This window comes from Triticum dicoccoides, chromosome 2B (genome assembly GCF_002162155.2).
Source record: "Triticum dicoccoides isolate Atlit2015 ecotype Zavitan chromosome 2B, WEW_v2.0, whole genome shotgun sequence".
NCBI classification, from domain to species: Eukaryota; Viridiplantae; Streptophyta; class Magnoliopsida; order Poales; family Poaceae; genus Triticum; species Triticum dicoccoides.
In genome coordinates this window covers 388303972-388321894 of record NC_041383.1, presented here as the reverse complement: position 1 = coordinate 388321894, position 17923 = coordinate 388303972, and the positions used below count along the sequence as shown (strand labels likewise).

Sequence of the window (17923 nt, the reverse complement as noted above, 5' to 3'; positions counted from 1 at the left end):
CAAGGGGCTCGACACACCAAGCGAAAGTGACGAACCCCAAAAGCAGCACTCCGGAAAACAGAAGACTTTCCCACTAGAAGTCAAAACAGTGAACTCACTTCATGTGATAACACGAAAACACAGCGCGGCACCTTCCATACCAGGACACCATCTGCAGAATGGGGATAGACCCTACCAAAATTCGCCATAGCAGCACTTCCTTCAAAGGAGTGACGCTAGGCCTTTAAGCCAATTATACAGGCTCTGTTCGGTTCATCCGACAACCTCCATCGCGAAAAGCTCACTCTTCATATCGCCCCATTTCACAGTGGCCCTCGAGCACTACTGGGACACAAAGCTTTCGCCCGCTTTAATGCAATACCACATTACACGTCTCTTATACTTACAATGCCCGGTCCACGCGGCATAATCTCATTAAAGAGTAACTCCAAGTGTTCCTCGACCACGGAGAACGTGAGGCTGCCTTGACAGCCACTCCGACCTTGCAGGTCAAGGCCCCTAAAAACAGGTCATTCAGACCCCGGACATGGTTAGGCGAGTCCGGCGTAAATAAACAAGGGGCTTCCCAGCCGCATACCCCCTTTATAAGGGGCCGCGCGTATGAATGATGAGAGCCAATAAAGCTCAACTTTCTTCATCTTCCAAATTATACTTTATTTTAATACAACTTTTGCACGATATTTCTTAGAAACTAAGTCCTTCTCTTTTTCAGATGAAGCACGTGCTACACCCGTCCAGGATACAACACAACGGAGACACAGGCGCAGACGTGCAGCAGGGACCCGTTGCAAGGATTCTTTTCAGATTAAGACCCTGCGTAAACCTTTCTTACTGTCTCTTGTTGATACACATCCCCCGGTTTCCTACCATAGCCGAGGAGGAGGCTGGCATTTTGGCATCGGCCGCGTCAGAAGTTCCCGCCTGTACCTGGACACTAGGGGCTTAGGGCATTGTTCTGCCCGGTATCATAAAGACCGAACACCTCAGGGAGTGTTCGGCGTCTCGAGTTAGGCCTTATATGCATCAGCTCCGAATCATGTCTTTGGTAAAATGTTGGGTTTGCCCGGCTCCTGTGTTTTGCTGCCTTACGTTCCGCTCCATCGGCTAACGCGACACTAGGAGAACTACTGCGATTGTGCCCCGGTTTGGCCAGGCGAGCACCTCAGTAGAGAAAGCCGAAAACTGACTGTCATGATATAGCAAGAGACTGGTCAACCACTCGATCGACCATTGTAATGTCTAGAATTCCTCCGCTTTGACAAAGGACCGCTTCCCGGTCAGGCACATACGCGCCCCGAGTTCGGAGAAGAGCGGTGCCGCTAGGGGCTATATAGTAGCCCCACATTCGAGCTCCTATGGCTAAGTGAAAGTGATAAAGCATTATAGTCCGGTTGCCTAGTTTACTACGCTATCACCTCCTTAAAAGGACCAAGACGTTGGATTAAGTGTGAAAACGCGCTTTTCTTTTTGCAAACACCCCCGCACCATGTGCGTGGGGGTTGAAGCCAAAGACTGCCATCTTTCAGATTATACATACACATATGGCCGCACAGGAGATAGTTCAATACTTGAACGCACAAGTATAAAAAGCTATTGCATTATAAACATGATCTCGGAAATTATACATGTCATTTAAACATAACATCTTTCGAGCACTGCGACTCTATTAAACGAGCGCCCTGCAGGACTTCCTCAAAATAGTGCTCGATGGGGAATCGGCTTTCGTCCAAACCCCGGGATGCAACAGTGGTGGCATCCATCTCCGCCCAGTATGTCTTAACACGGGCGAGAGCCATCCGTGCACCTTCTATGCATGCCGACCACTTCATCGCCCTGATATGCGGCACCGCCCAAGGAATTGCTGCAACAAGCCAAAATAACTCTTCGGCTTGGGCCTTTCCGGCCACAGATGAGCGACCACATCCGTCATGGCAAGTCCGGACAATCTATTCAGCTCAGCCCACTCAACCAGCCGATCACTCAACAGAAGTGGACGCTCTGGACTATGGAATTGAGACCAGAAAAGCTCTTCCATTTCGTGATCTTCCTGGCTTCGGAAGTGCACGACTGCGTCCGCCGCACTCGCCACCAAATCCAGATAAGGATCCTCCACACCGCACAATCGGCCCAGCTGAGCATACTTCGGATCCGTGAACTTCCTACGCAGCATAAAGGGCTTTCCAGCCACAATGTCTCTGACCTGACGCAGTTCCTCCTTCATAGCCCGCATTGCACTATGGGCATCCTTGGCTTCGGCGTCGGCCTTCTTCAGGTCCTCTTGCTCCGCTCGGCGTTCTCTTTCAAGAACCTCCTGGCGGTCGGTAGCATCTTTTAATTTCGTGGCCATTCCGGCCATCTCCTCCCTGCTTCGGCAGTGAGCAGCCTTCTCGGCTTCTAGCTCTTCCGCTGCCTTCGAGGCAGCCGCTTCGCTTTTTCTGGCTTGCTCCTTGGCCCAAGCAAGCTCTGCTCGAAGGTTTTCCACAGCAGCAGCACCATTTGCATCAAGCATACAAATCATAAGGAATGGGCGTCAGCTCCCTTACTAGGCAACCGCAGAGCAACCACATACCTTGTGACTCATCAAGTCGTTTATTGACCAGCGAGATGTCCGCAACCGCAACGTCGAGTTGCCTCTTCAGCTCGGCAACTCCATCAGTCTGGCTGGCCACCGAACGTTCCGCCACCTGCACAGGAAAGGCGACAATCTATAACTGCGATTATGATCCTCGGCACGCTGCCATTTTCGACAACATACCAAGTCTCAGGGGCTACTATCTATACAGGGCGCACTTCATGTGCAAAACTGTCAAAAGGTATGTCATTTTTTGCGTACCTCAAATCCCGTCAGCAAACTTCCGACGGCCTCACACAACCCGCTTTCGGTGGACGAGATCCTCTCAATCACCATACTCATTAATGTGCGGTGATCTTCTGAGATAGATGCCCTCTTGAGCAAATCCTGCAGCTCCACCGGCCGTACTCCAATGGGTGCCGAACTCTCTGGCCCCGCCGGACTCGGGGAGACCCTTCGCGACGACACCTCAGGGTCGTCCGCCCCGCACGACGGAGCGGCAGATGGAGGCGTTTCGCTCTCCATCATCTCCGGACGAAGGTCTCCCGAAGATGAGCTGTGCTGAGATGGGCTGAGCTCCGAACTACAAGATGAAAACTTCGGTTACCCTTAGAAATTAAGCAGGGGTGTCCACTATTACAAAATTCCCCCTTTTTTACTTACGACTCGCTGGAGGGCTGATTCCTCCGAGGAGACAGTACGGCCGGGGCTCTTCCCGGCACAGGACCTTCCGGTACAGATTTCTTTCCCCGCTTTGAGGCCTTGACCTCCGGGTCTTCGGAAGCGGTCCTCTTCTCCCCCTGGAAGGAGGGACCCTCGATTCCTCCCTTACTGAAAGCCTCCTTGGCAGAGGTGGTAGTTCCCCTGTGCCCCCCTTCGCCCTCCTCCGAAGGTGCAACCTCCAACATTTTTATTAACACGGGATCCTGCGTGGTCTCAGGGAGGGGGGCCGGACACCGTATCAGTTTTGCTTGCGCTATCCACTCCTGTCCAAGGGATAGCTGGTTAAAAGGCAAACCCACGATAAATAAATGGACAATGTGTCCGGACACAGGGCTACTTACTTGAGTATCCGGGCGATTGCAGCTTAGGCCAGCATCCTCGGTCAAGTCCGGATGCATCTCTTGCGATCCGAAGAATAGTTTGTACATCTCCGCGGGTGTCAAACCAATGAAGTGTTGAAGAGCTCGTGGCCCCTCCGGATTAAATTCCCACAGGCGGAGGGGGCGACGTTTGCAGGGCAGTAGGTGCCGGATCAGCATAACCTGTACCACTACGACTAGATTGATCTCCCTTTCTTGGAGGCCTCGAATCCGGTCCTGCAACAGGGGTACGTCTTTGGACGGCCCCCAGTCACGCCCCCTGTTGACCCACGACGTCAGCTATTGTGGAGGGCCCGAGCGGAAGACGGGCGGCGGCCTCTGCCTGCTGCCCCTAGGAGCGGTGATATAGAACGACTCTTGTTGCCACAGGCCGAGCTCCTCCTGAAAAGAGCCCTCGGGCCATGGAGCATCGGCCCTCTTGCTTATAACCGCCCCACCGCACTCTGCCTGACGCCCCTCAATCATCTTCGGCTCCATGTTGAAGGTTTTGAGCCACAAGCCGAAGTGAGGGGTAGTGCAGAGGAAGGCTTCGCAGACGACAATGAATGATGAGATGTGGAGGATGGACTCCGGAGCCAAGTCATGGAATTCCAGCCGATAGTAAAACATGAGCCCCCTCACGAAGGGATCCGTCGGGAAGCCTAAACCCCGACGGAGGTGAGACACGAACACGACGCTCTCACCAAGCTCGGGAGTCGGAATAACCTGCCCTCGGGCAGGCAGCCTATGCGAAATCTCGTAGGTTAAGTATCTGGCGTCTCTCAGCTTTAGCACGTCCTCTTCCGTGACGGAGGAGGGCATCCACCGGCCTCGTAGGTCGGGGCCGGACATTGTCGAAGATCAAAGGTACCCGAATCTGGAGCCCTGGGTGTTGGAACTCGGGGCGAGGGGCGGATTCGATAGAGGATTGAAGGAAAAGAACGGGCCTTGGTCTCATTATAAAGAGGAAGAATACCAAGAGCCGTCCCCGTGACCGTTTGGAACCCGCCTTCGATGGAGGGGGCGTGGCGACGGGCACGGTTGGGTTACCCACGTCCGTATTGATGGGAATCCCGGAATAAGGGGAACACGATCTCTGCTTCGATAAGACGTGCCAAGGAAACCGCTTCGCTAAACACGCTGAGGTGGTACAATAAAAACGATTCTAGTAAAGGCTTGGTAGTGGTGTGACGTCACGCCGCAAAATACGCCAGTAGATTGAACTTGTGAAATATTATTCTCTCTACGGTGGTGCGTGGAATTTATTTTTGCAGAGCCGGACACTATCCTGATGTTCACAATCTTCTATAAATTATTTGGAGGAAGAACCCGCCTTGCAATGCCGAAGACAACATGCGCGCCGGACTCGTCGTCATTGAAGCCTGGTTCAGGGGCTACTGAGGGAGTTCCGGACTAGGGGGTGTCCGGATAGCCGAACTATCATCATCGTCCGGACTCCAAGACTATGAAGATACAAGATTGAAGACTTCGTCCCGTGTCCGGATGGGACTTTCCTTGGTGTGAAAGGCAAGCTTGGCGATACGGATACGTAGATCTCCTACCATTGTAACTGACTCTGTGTAACCCTAGCCCTCTTCGGTGTCTATATAAACCGGATGGCTTTAGTCCATAGGACGAACAACAATCATACCATAGGCTAGCTTCTAGGGTTTAGCCTCCTTGATCTCGTGGTAGATCTACTCTTGTAACACACATCATCAATATTAATCAAGCAGGACGTAGGGTTTTACCTCCATCAAGAGGGCCCAAACTTGGGTAAAACATCGTGTCCCTTGTCTCTTGTTACCATCCGCCTAGACGCACAGTTCGGGACCCCCTACTCGAGATCCGCCGGTTTTGACACCGACACCCGCCGTGATCCAGGTTTGCGTGCATGACTTATGCTTGGGCTACCACATATGCCATGCCGATGTTGAATGCCAGGATTTTAAGAACTTCCTCAAGAGCGACCTAGTCAAATTCGTTACTGTAGACTTTACGAACAACAAAAGAGTCCTGGGTCAGATAGGCCTCGTTGTAGGCAACCCCTTCGACCTCCGGAAGAATCGGCTGCTGCCCTCCAGTGGTCAACCTTCAATGCCGACCCTGGCAGGAGACATGGTTCATCCTTCGTACGATAAACTGGAGAAACCTCATTACACGTTTCATCGTCATGCATGGCAGCGGAATGTACTAGATATAGACCACACCCACTACGCTACAATGGATGGCCACCTTTGTTTCAATATCTACAAGGGTTGGATGAAGAGCAAGAGCCAAGTGTGCGGTTCAAGCAAACAGGTATCGGCCAAGAGGAAGAGGGACAAGGACGAAGTCGAGGACATGGACGAGGACGCCGAGTAAGGTGGCAGTGTCGTTGCTCATGGTGGTTCTAATGCAGTGTCTACCGGATTAGTTGCATAGTTTAATTTCAGGTGTGCTTAGTTTTATTTGAGGGGTGTGTTGTGCTGAGCCCCCGGCAGAACTATGTTATGTTTCTTCTCATTACTTTAACTCTTCAGTACGTACGTACCAGTATTTCTTACATTTCATCTTTTAGTTGGTATAGTACTACCACTCGTTTCTTCACATTATATACGTACAATATATATGCCAACATCATATAGCCAGCATTTTAGTTGTTAAAGAATTTCAGGGTGCTTAGTTTTGTCAAAGAATTGCAGGGTGCTTAGTTTTATTTGAGGGGTGGGTTGTGCTGGACACCATTATTGTGACTAGCCTTTTTTATAGTACTATATGCATAATTTGGCGATGAGCGCTCTTTATATGTACCACCTTTTTTTTAATTTCAAGTTTTGCTCCATGGCACAATCCATCGATACTACTACTGTACAAAAGTATACATTTTTTAAAAGGCTAGAGGGCGGGGCAGTCTAGCTTGGTCGGTTTCACGAGAGGCGAGGGCCTTTGTGATTTGATGGCTCATTACTGCTGGAAGGCGGGGCCTTGTGATTTGACTGCTCGTATAAATGTGCCGACGACCTGACGAGGAGCAAAGAACCGTGCGGTATACTCAAGTTTTCACTGGAGTAGTACTACGACGGAAGAGCACGAAACACGGCAGCCCAGTGTCATATGGCGATAAAAATGATCTAATTTGCTAGTCGTCTCATTGTTAGCATTGTTCTATTCATGCCTCGCAGAGAATGTGACACATGCGGCGAAACACCCAAAGAAAAAGATGAAACACATGAGCAAAAGAAGAAGGAAGATTATCACCCCAAATGATCTAATTCGCCGCGGAGTCATAACTGCTTCTTCATCGCCTCCACGACCTCCATCTCCTTGCGCGTCTCCTCCACCATCTTCTTTATTCTGTCCATGACGCGGGATTTCTCGACGCGAGCCTTCATCATCTGTTCCACAGCCGCATTACGTACCTTGACAACAGCCGGGTGCTCGATGTGGAGCTTCGCCAACTTCTCCTTCTATTCCATGACAAGGGCCTGCAGCATCTTCATCGAGGAACTACTATTCTCATGCAGCTTCTTCCAGCCAGCGTTCTTCTCCTTCAACAGATTGAGCTCGTGGCAGAGATTCGCCTTGTCCTCCTGAAGTTGCAGGATTTCGCCGGTCGCCTTCTTCTCTGAGGCAATGCTCTTCTTCAGCAGCATTACCAAGCCGGCGGTCAACTCCCCCTGCTTATTGAGCTCAGCAGGCATGTCGTCGAGGCTCTCCTTCAGCAGCTCCACCAAGTTGTGGATGAACTCCTTCTGCCTATTGAGGTGCTTATTGAACTGATCGGGCATGCCGTCGAGGGATAACGACTCCAGCGCCGCCGGCTCGGCATGTTCGCCTCCGTGGCTAGGGCACTCCTGGGAGCCATCGCCTGCCCGTGAGAGATCTTTCGAGGCCTCTGTGTGGCGGCGAGCCCTCTTTTTTTCCGCATCCTTGGTTGCCGCTCCCTTGTTACGAGTAGTTCTCGACCTAGAGCTCTGTTCACCGGCCATGGCAAGGATGGACGAAGAAGAAGCACTTATGAGGAGGAAAGGTAGACTAATTTTTGGTTAGGTAGTTCCCCTTTTTATAACCTAAGTACTAGCACTAGTACTAATACCTGCATAGTGGGAACACGTTCAGGTTTGGTACGTACTAGTAGGTGTGAGCAGGCTTTCGAATGGGATAGGAACAAGGTAAAGATTAATTGATGGTTTTGGTTTCGAGGCCCGAAACGGCTCCCAGTGAGTTTAATGGAACATTAATTTCAAGTAGACTAAATTGCTCAACTGCGTAAATATTATCTTACTATCCAAAATTGGCACAAAATACAAAGGAGACCAATGGAAGTACTACGAGGAACCCATGATTTAACTACTCGCATGCGTAGTGGAGTAGTAATGTCTTTCTTCCGCTCTCACATCCACTCAATTTTCATGCGCTGTATTAATTGACCATCAATGAAGTGAATGACTTTACACGCGTCAAATTATCACATGGGGTGGATCTTGGTACAAAATTGCGTCCGCCCATTTACCCGTGTGTGCGTGCGAGGGAATGAGTGCGTGTGTGGCGTGCGTGCACATCTTCGCTTCATGCATGTACTGATAGCATGGCTCAGGGAGGACGAGTACATTCTTCTGGAACCAGCGGCATGTCACTTTGATTAATCCACACAAGGAGGTCGTGACAACGCCTCCACATGTGTCACGTGGCTTCATGAACTATAAGAGAGACATTGTGTAGCGTGCCATTGGAATTCTAATTTACGTGTTTTGCACATACTCGAAGTACAGGTAAGGTACACGTGCATTGCACGCATCAGATTTGCAACCAAATTATGAATAAATACCACATTATAGCATGTAAGCTCTGAGTCATATATGCCTGATATAGACCTTCGTTTAATTCTTATAGTTCATCTCATTCAAAATCAATTAGTTTTTATAAAAAAAGCTAGGGCCTTTTGGATTCGTAGGATTTCCAAAAGGCGGGAATAGGAAAAACATGGAATTATAGTGGAATGTCGTCTTGAATCCTACAGGATTGTACGAGTGTTTGATTGTCCATAGAAAAACACAAAATTCTTTCAAAGAGGTTTGAGTGGATGGGATGTTTCCTATGAAATCTAGTGCAAATGAATCATATGGAAAAATTCCTATGGTTTACAATCCTACGAATCAAACAATCAAGATAGGAAAAAATCCTAAGGATTAGAATCCTCCAAAATTCCTTTGGGAATCCTTTGAATCAAATAAGCCCTTAATCTATTTTATGATTTATGGAATTGTGCGTTGTAAAGCACAGTAAACAACAAATAATAGCAATTCAACTAGAGAAAAGTGTGGGCAGTTATGATATGGAAGATTCTAGAACAAAGGAGAACCGCTGTTGTTTTGAGGTCTGTGCATTATGCTTAAGTTCAAACATGGAGTCTGCTAGATTGTACATGTGGCAAAAACCGGTGGGGGGCTAGAAGATGGTGCGAGGGGCCGAGTGGAGAGAGACTATGCAGGAGCGCACAAGTGCGAGATAGATATTTAGAGAGAGGGGGCGAGAACGTGTGCTGTTGCGCGTAGTGGCGGAGCCATGCAAAATAAATGAGCTAGGGGGCCAAGCATTGCTAATCCTTTACGAGGAGGGCCAATTCATGAACTCAAACCATTTTTAACAGCAATTGTCTAATGATCACATCCATATTAGCCTCGACATATAGTGATGTTAGGGGGGGCAGGGCCCTTGCTTCCCCCTGTCTTCGCCATTGTGCGCGCGTATGAGAGATGAAGCGGAAGGCATGGATGATGAGAGGGGGACGTTGGATATATAATTAACTAGTTGACCCGTTGCGCCAAATGGCGCAGAGACCTACTGAAGACATGTTGTCGATGAAAATAGTTGCATGCTGCAAGAACCTTCAACTAAAGCCATGTTCACGATGAAAATAGTTTCCTTTACTAAGGATAGGCCATGTATATACAGTCGGTTTAGTTGTGGTCTGCTAAATCCATGTGTGCCTTGAGAAAAAACATGGTTTAATTTGCAGAGCCTCACGTGTTTCAAGTATGAATAAGAATTATGAACTCTTTTTGTGCGATTCAAACATATTTCCAGAGTTTTTATTTCTTAGTACATGTTGTCTAAAGTAACATTTGCCCAGAGAGAGAGAAGCATACCCCTCTCTCATTATGATTATTATTAAAAGGTATTAAATTCGAAATAAACAATTTGATTTACTTGAAGCACTTGAAGAAAGAGAACTTAGACATACTTTTACGCAATGCTCATTTAACCTGTGAATGACTACGCAATGCTCATTTAACCTGTGAAGGACAAATATATTCCACCGTCTCTGAATGATGAACTAAACTAAATAAGAAATATATGCAGTAAATTCATTCAAAGTAGAAAAGGGATCTTACATCAAATAAGGCATTACAACAAACATGGTGTTATCTTAGTAAAAGAAATTACATCATTCGAAGAGAAAAGGGAAAAAAACCAAACATGAGATTGAGATTAATACATCTAGGAGGAGGTCGTAGACATCACTGTGATCATTTTGCGGCCTAGGAAGCAAGGATCCATGGTTTTTATATGCCTTGTCCGGCTACTAGAGTAGATGACATGGAAACGTCGTCTCTACCATCTCGATGGCTTAGACCCAGGGAGCCGGATGTTCATCTCGGCCCTCCCCAGCTTCTATCAATGGATTTTTATAGTCAGGGTTAAACACTGAGAGGCCCTATGCATGTTCAAATATGCGAGTAGCATATACAATACAAATCAAGAAAAAGAAAAGAGAAGACCACAAACATTACAAAAACGCAATTTTGACAAATTATCTCTATTGTAAAATTGAGGGAGTAACTCGTTATTCGAGAGAACTGGCCATTGACAATTTAGTTACAATTATCAAAGAGAACTGTAAATTGCTAACTTAATTACATCATTCTTCACATAAGTTTCTCACAGAGGAAATTTCTTGACTGGAAGGTCACATTTCAAGCCATTGCACTTATAAAACCCAGCCTTGTTGTCATTTAAATTGCAAATTAATCATCAATAATGCACAATAATTTATGACCCACAAACGATTTGGAGCCTAAGGAGGAGAAAATATCAATGCAAATAAATACACATGTAGTAAGATGCATTGCAATAGTCGTATTACTTGAATTTGTAAGCTGACCCTCAAAATCAGATCAATCATGCATAGTACACAAAAGAGACAAAGCTTTAATCATAATTGGTGCTTAACCTTCTCGCTCCTGCTAATGATTTTTGCCATGAAGGCATCAAAGTAAGGGGAGGAAGAACGGGACGGCACCTGCCGGAAATTGCCGACGGGTGTTGACGGCCTGGCCAAGCCATCTCCCTCCATGATAGGTGGCAGTCGACGGAGAGGTGTAAATATGATGAGATGTGAAAATAAGCTTGAGGGAATTAATATGGACCAGCAAATTGACAAAAGCAGAATATAACACGAAAGTGTTGTTGTGAGCGCGAGCGCCTGTGGTCTCGTTATCCTTGCCGTACCAACGCCCCGAGATGGCCAACCCAACATGTATTCTGTCATGTATAGTTATTGTATTGATATTTTATCCAATAGCGATGCCTCACATCTGACAACAACCAAAAGTTACGGCGTCAGTCAGGTCGCATGCGGCTCGGGAGGAAGGAAACAATATGATCCATCATCTTCAAGATTCTGTACTGACGGCGTCTTGTCAGATCATTTATTCGGCGTGCACCGTTGCAGCTACCAATCTTCTCTTATACACCTCGACACCTTCCCCCTTCCTCTATATTGCCTAAATCTCAGGCCACCAAGATCATCACCGGCCCCCAATATAGGCAACTTTCAAAATAGTGTGTACAGTGCATGCGATTGTGTAATCGCCGATTCAGGCTCGGAGAAGACGGACGGAGCCATTTTTGCCCTGCTTTGCACCAAGATAGCAAGATGGATGGATGTTGAATAGTGTGATCACGCAGGGGATAACTGCTTCAGGCCCGACTTGATGCACCTTATCTATACTTTAGTACAGAATCTGACTACACCTCAAAACTACAGCTCCATCATCTATGAGATTCTGTACTTGGGCGTATTCTGACTAATATGCATCCTGGATGCAACGGAGTTCAGGTCCAAACTACAGCTCAAAACAGTGCTACTTGATTCAGTAAAATTCCATCTGCATAATGCTCACACGTTCAATGTACTTTCTGCAGAAGTATCCAATCATACACACAATCAATTTGACATTTCAGTATAGGAGAACACAAATTCATCAGCTTCAGGGCATATGCATAACATAATTTTAGCAGTTAAACTGCATGATGGATCTCACACGCTACATGATTTATCGGTACACACCAAATTCAGTATAGAGACAGAAAATTTAAGAATAAGCTAGTCTTTTTTGCACCAGACTACTGTCCCCATTTACCCACATGAGTGCGTTTATCCTCCCCTCCTTATCTGCCTGCACATGATATGTGAAGTGAGGATCCTTTGAACCAAGCTCCACAATCACCTCCATCGTTTAACTAACATCATCAGCCGCTTGCTCGCGGCTTATTTTGCCACACAAGCTCCTTGAAGCTCTTTTTGTGAAAGGCACATTCTCCGTCGACCCAAAGAAACTGCCTAATGTTGTGCACTTTAGCAAGGTTCACATTGTTCTGCCTCAAATTCTTCATCAAATACCTGTTGTACACGCTGATGTGCTTGTGCGATCGTCAGTGTATCGTCTGCGCACGCGTGCCAGACAATGAATGGTTCAGACTGCAGCAGCCTTATCAGAGTAGGGCACTAACGCTGGCAAGACCAGTATTATCCATAATAGATTTCCACTGCAACCACAATTTAACGACAAATGAGACGATGAACATGTTAGTGAAACAACCAGCTCATAAAGAAAGAATTGAAACCAGATTCACATACCGTCCTCTCGACATTCAGACGGCTTTTAGCATATCGAATGCCAAATCCTTTCTCCCATAAATACAGATTGTAAAAATCGTATGCTTCAGAGCTTCGGCACAATGGCGTTGTCTCCAATATCTGAAGTAAATCCACGTATTGCCCTCTCCATGACAGTAGTTCGATTAGGTCATTGGGCTCCTACCAGGGACGGCAGCACCAATCCTCACTCTGCTTGCCCAAAACAGAATTTATATCTTCAGTGCAGCTGATACTATACACAGTACTATCATATATTGATTATTTAAGCACATCAAACCATATGGCCAAAGCTGCTAACAAGTTCCATCAAAGGATTAATCAACATTGTCAGTACTATCAGTACAAGACCCATAAGCCATACCTATCTGAACCTAATTCAAAAATGATTGGGCATTGTGTTGTCTGTACTATCCTGTGTGTACAAAATGAGTCTTCCAATTATTTAGCTTTTGTCCTATGAATTATTCAGGAGCCTCCCCCTTCTGGGTTCACTGTTGAACGAAACCAAAAAATATCAGAAATAGCACGACGAATCCATAGCTTCCGAGCTATTCTAAATATGACAAGAACTCTAATCAGGATTATGATTCAGGGCTTGGGGACTGAACTTCACAATTTCCCACCGACCAACATTAATATTTCTACAATTTTTAAGCTGAAGAGTTACTACTTTTTTCTGATGATTTTACTAATTTCCATTTCAGAAGTAACCAACCACTTTTCACTTAGGTTCAAAAAAACCACTTTTCACTTTTCCTAGCTATTCTAAATATGACGAATTACATACCATCGTGTCCATCTGCTCAATTGACTGCTCCGAAGTTAGCTGGGAAGCTTCAGTTTCGCATCTGCTGCCCCTTGCGCCGCACAGATCTGCCCCATGGCGTTGCCCGACCACACTCTGAGTCTTGGCTGCTTGATCCATCCCATTGTGGTCGTCGGTGCTGATAGAAAGTTAGATAAAAATTGTGAACAAAAATAAGTCAAAGCCCCTCTTCTGGACAAAGTAAAATAAGAACCTCTGCTACTCTAATGTACATCCATGCAACCAAAACTCCGAGAAATACTCATAGCAACACTGATCAACAGTTCTCGAAAGACATTCCAGATTTTTGAACAACTACAGGCCATTAAGTATTAACGATATCCAGAAGTTGTAAGCTCATGGTACTCCTACTATCTCACGACTAACTATATCCGAGCATTTATTCATAGATCATGCATACTCATACTATTTTTATGTACAGAATCATGATATATCTTTGTTAAATCAATTCCAATGCATGCACATGCGCAAGTCTGAACTAAACAACCATATATGATGCATGAATTAAACGTAAACCAGCCAAGCCCCATGTAAATAAAATACTGAATTTGTAAATTGATGAGTGAGAGAATTAACTGACCAATAGTTCTGTACTTCAGCAAGATAAAGATGACAACATTCTATGAAAAGAAATCACACTGTCCTACAGAGCACAATCAAACCATTCTCGGTTCAGTTTAGTATAGAAGTACTACACTACTAAAGGAGAGCTAGTTCTCACATAGGAACACAAGAAGATCAATCACGCAGGGTCCAACATTCATATAGATAAACAAATATCTATGCAACATCACAACACTTGCAAGGTAACTGTAAAGCATGCACATGGCACATCATATAACTAAGGCATAATGGTGATTTACTGCTGGTTTTCAATAAATGCAAACAATGCTACTACCACCACAAATTAAGGCTCGCAATATAAAACAGAGCAATTGCCCAAGTATGTATTTTGTGAGTGTCGAAGCATGATAAATGTGAGCGGAAATCCTGTCTTATGAATGAGCAGTTCGATTTTCTCACATGATATAGTACCTGATGCACCCGTGATTGGATTACTGCTTGTTGGGGGAAAGCAAGCACAGCGAAGCTTCAGAAATAGCACTACAGGGATCACCATGTTTTACAGATAAAATTTTCATTGTTAGCATGTCCACAAAGTCGGCAGAAAAATATCATGCTTATATTACAAAGCAGCAAGCAGGACACCTAGGTTCAATCTCTCTATCATAAATGAAAAGCATATAACTACTACATTCCTTATAAATTAAAGATGTTTAGAAAGTCAATATATTAGCCATCAAAATCAAGGTGCTGGAGGAAACAAGAGGCAAAGAGAGAGGGCACAAAATTAGCTTTTTAGGCCACCCATGTCGCACCTCCCTGCGATTAGCCTTCCTGCTGAGGCATCACTGAGTGGCGATGCCATCGCGGCAGAGCTCTTGGACAAGACAACCCTCGTTAGTTCTTACCATTCTTCTTTAAAGAACCAAGTATATCATCATGATGGCCCGTGAACCCCTGTAAAACACAATGATAGCAGTCAATGGCATACATATATTTATAAGAAAACATATATATACTATGAATGCAGCAAATTTTGCTCATCTACGAAACAGAATATACTTCATCGTTTATATGGGTTAGCATATTATAGTACTGCACATGTAGCAAAAATACCAAGCAACCAAGAACCTCCTGGATCAACAACAGAAACAACCAAGATGCACTGACTTTTCAACACAAATGACTAAACATATATAACCGCAGATGCAAACAAACTTAACTCCCATGCATTGCAAAAGTGACCTCATTATGAATCTATTTTTAGATGAGTACCAAACAAATTTCTAGTGAAGTATCATCTCAAAAATGGTAATGGTAAGTGGAAAGGACAAAGACTACACAATTGTTATCTTTGAAAAATTGGAGTAACTAAATTTCAAAGACCAATGGTGGTGCAAGTGGCATATTATGCCATTTTGAGCAAAAACCATGGAAGGTGAAATGCAGCACAAAGGAATGGAATTTATTCAATCACTCTGAGAAGACCTGGCTGGTAGTAATGAAAAGTGTGTATTGCCGGCCATAGACAATGAGATCATTCAGACCGCGAGCTTCCAGTCGACCACCATATGAAGCAAACATAACAGCAAGCTTCCAGCCAGTGACCATATGAACCGAAGACCAGTGATCATCCAGCGGACGACCATATGAATTAAAGATATCAACTATATAAGCAGTGCACTTTTCAGTAAAGCCCGAGATTGTTGTAGTAAAGGGTGTAGCTAGAATCTGGATCGTAGATTCATGTGTACCTATAGAAAATAGGAAAGGGGACATGAAATTATGTTGATAGAAATATAAATTCAATTGTGTGATTACTAATTCAAATTAAAAATAAATTCATGAGGTGTCACTGGCAGCAGAACCTACACCTCACAAAGTAAAACCTGCCACCAGCGGCAAGGCAGCTAAGCAAAGTAATTCGGTAGTTCTAATGAAACTAAAGATCTTAAGCCAGGAGAGCCCTTCAAACTGAACCAAAACAACTGAATCATCGCTAACAATTTTCCTTACATACATGCATACCTAACTAATGCACATGTGCTAACAAAAGAACATAAGAAAATCGTTGCTTTATAATATAAAGCGGCGGGAAACCCTTTTTCCTAAGAACATAAGAAAACATCAACGAATAATTATTCAGAAGTCAACATGGCTGAGAACCCAGGGATCTAAATAAGACGTGTGCAGATCCCATTTTTATGCCTAGGTAGTCAATTATACCAAGAAACAAAATGAGATGGGTATTGCCTCCAAAATCGTACCAGCAACTTTACCATGTTATACAGAGAACCTCTCAACTATAATTTAATTGACAATAGTAACAGTCTCCAGCTATAGTAGCAGGGCCGAATTCTCTCAACTATATATTGCAAAAAGGGTTGTCGTAGTCTCCGGCTTGGCTGGTTTTACCTTGAAAAAAATTGCGATTTAGAAAAGCAGCGTGGGTTTTCTGAAGAAGCTCTTGTACCCAGTCAATAGTCCCATTGCCTGATTGGAGTGAGGGAGAAATGCAGGTAAGAAGAATGAACAAGCATCCTGAAGTGAGAGTAGTAAATAACCAAGAAACCAATAAAAAACAGAAAGAACATTCACTATCAGACAGTATAACTTGGAAATGAAAACTATCTAGGCAGATTAGAGATAGAGCTCACCTTGTTTTTTACCTCTTCCTCAAGATCCTTCCTCTTCTCTTCTTCGTTCGATCTGCACACATCTTGTTTAGAAAAAAATAAAACAAGATATCCAAATTAGATTAAAGAACCAAGGGAAACAATAGGGGAACCTGCATGAGTTTTTCTTCTGCATCTTCCATGGATGACGAATATCACAAAGAATGTTGAGATCCATCGTGGCCTCACCTTCTGCCGAGGACGACAACGACGAAGGCACCATGGACCACCGCTTCACTAGCATCACCGCCTGCTGCGGCTGCTGCTCCCCTCATCCCCAGCGGCGCCACCACTAGAACATGAGAGGAGGTGAGCAAAGGTGACGGCCTCTATCACCCCGCGGCGCCGGTGACCGCCAACTCCAGATCGAAGAATTGGGAGGAAACGAGGAGTTGAGAGGAGAGGTGGCGGCCAAGCTCACCTTGACATCTTCCAAGCTCCTCCCATGCGCACCATCTTCAGCCGTCAGGATCTCATCCATGAAGATGCTGCTTTTCCCTATCGCTGGCCTCTCCTCCACCCCGTCAGGCGTCCGTTGCCCGGTCTTCGGCCTCGCTGAGCGGGTGGTTGTGGATGCAGTAACTGTGGGGATCAAGGGGAATGGGGCTAGGGTTTGGGCGACGGCTGGCACGGAACTGAGAGGAGGGAGGGGGCCGATGACACGGCGGAGGAGAGGAGGTGGCCAAGGTGAGCGGGAGAAGAGGGGCGGCGACATGGGAGAGGATGGAGGGAGAGGATGGAGGTCGGATGGAGCAGGGGCAGCGACCGCGGGATGGTAGGAAAGGGGGCTAGGGTTTGTGGCGGTTGAGGGAGAGAGATCGAGGAGGGAGGAAGGGTTGCGGCGTGCGGGCGATTGGATTGGGCCAACTGCACCCACGGCCCCGCAAATGGCGTGACGCGCACGCGGCGTGCGGGGAGAGGGCGCACCTGCACCTCGAAATGGCTCACCCAGCCAACAGGAACAGAACACGAGCCCACCAGTCGATAGGCATGAGAACTTACCACGCGGTCAAAACCACCGGCGAGAGCAACGAGCATCTAACGGCCCAAGCAAAGTCAAAGACCAGATTGACCACGATCCAACGGCCAACGAAGGCTGAAATTGGGGGAGCCTCCTGGAGGTGAGTTGGCTAGCCTCTTTTTTGTTTTAAATGTGGGTGTATTAGCTATATATGTCCTATATAGAGAGGTATGGATTGATCGATGTGGATGTGGGAAAGAGGGTGAGACCTCACTGGATATATCGATTAATCGGTTTGTGTGGAAAACTATGAAAGA

General features: G+C 46.0%; 1 long non-coding RNA gene across 15 annotated transcripts; it reads right to left on the bottom strand.

Moving 5' to 3' along the window:
* Positions 1-11832: 11832 nt before the first annotated feature.
* Positions 11833-17541, bottom strand: LOC119363810. Of its 15 annotated transcripts, none has more exons than XR_005174450.1 (11): positions 17067-17537; positions 16759-16937; positions 16628-16679; positions 16386-16463; positions 15459-15724; positions 14786-14927; positions 14430-14510; positions 13987-14049; positions 13368-13524; positions 12560-12769; positions 11833-12468 (listed from the first exon to the last, which is right to left on the bottom strand). It is a non-coding gene; the product is annotated as an uncharacterized LOC119363810 (long non-coding RNA). The 15 variants fall into 15 exon arrangements; XR_005174452.1 differs by having other exon boundaries at positions 13987-14044; XR_005174451.1 differs by having other exon boundaries at positions 14442-14510.
* Between the last annotated feature and the right edge of the window lie 382 nt (positions 17542-17923).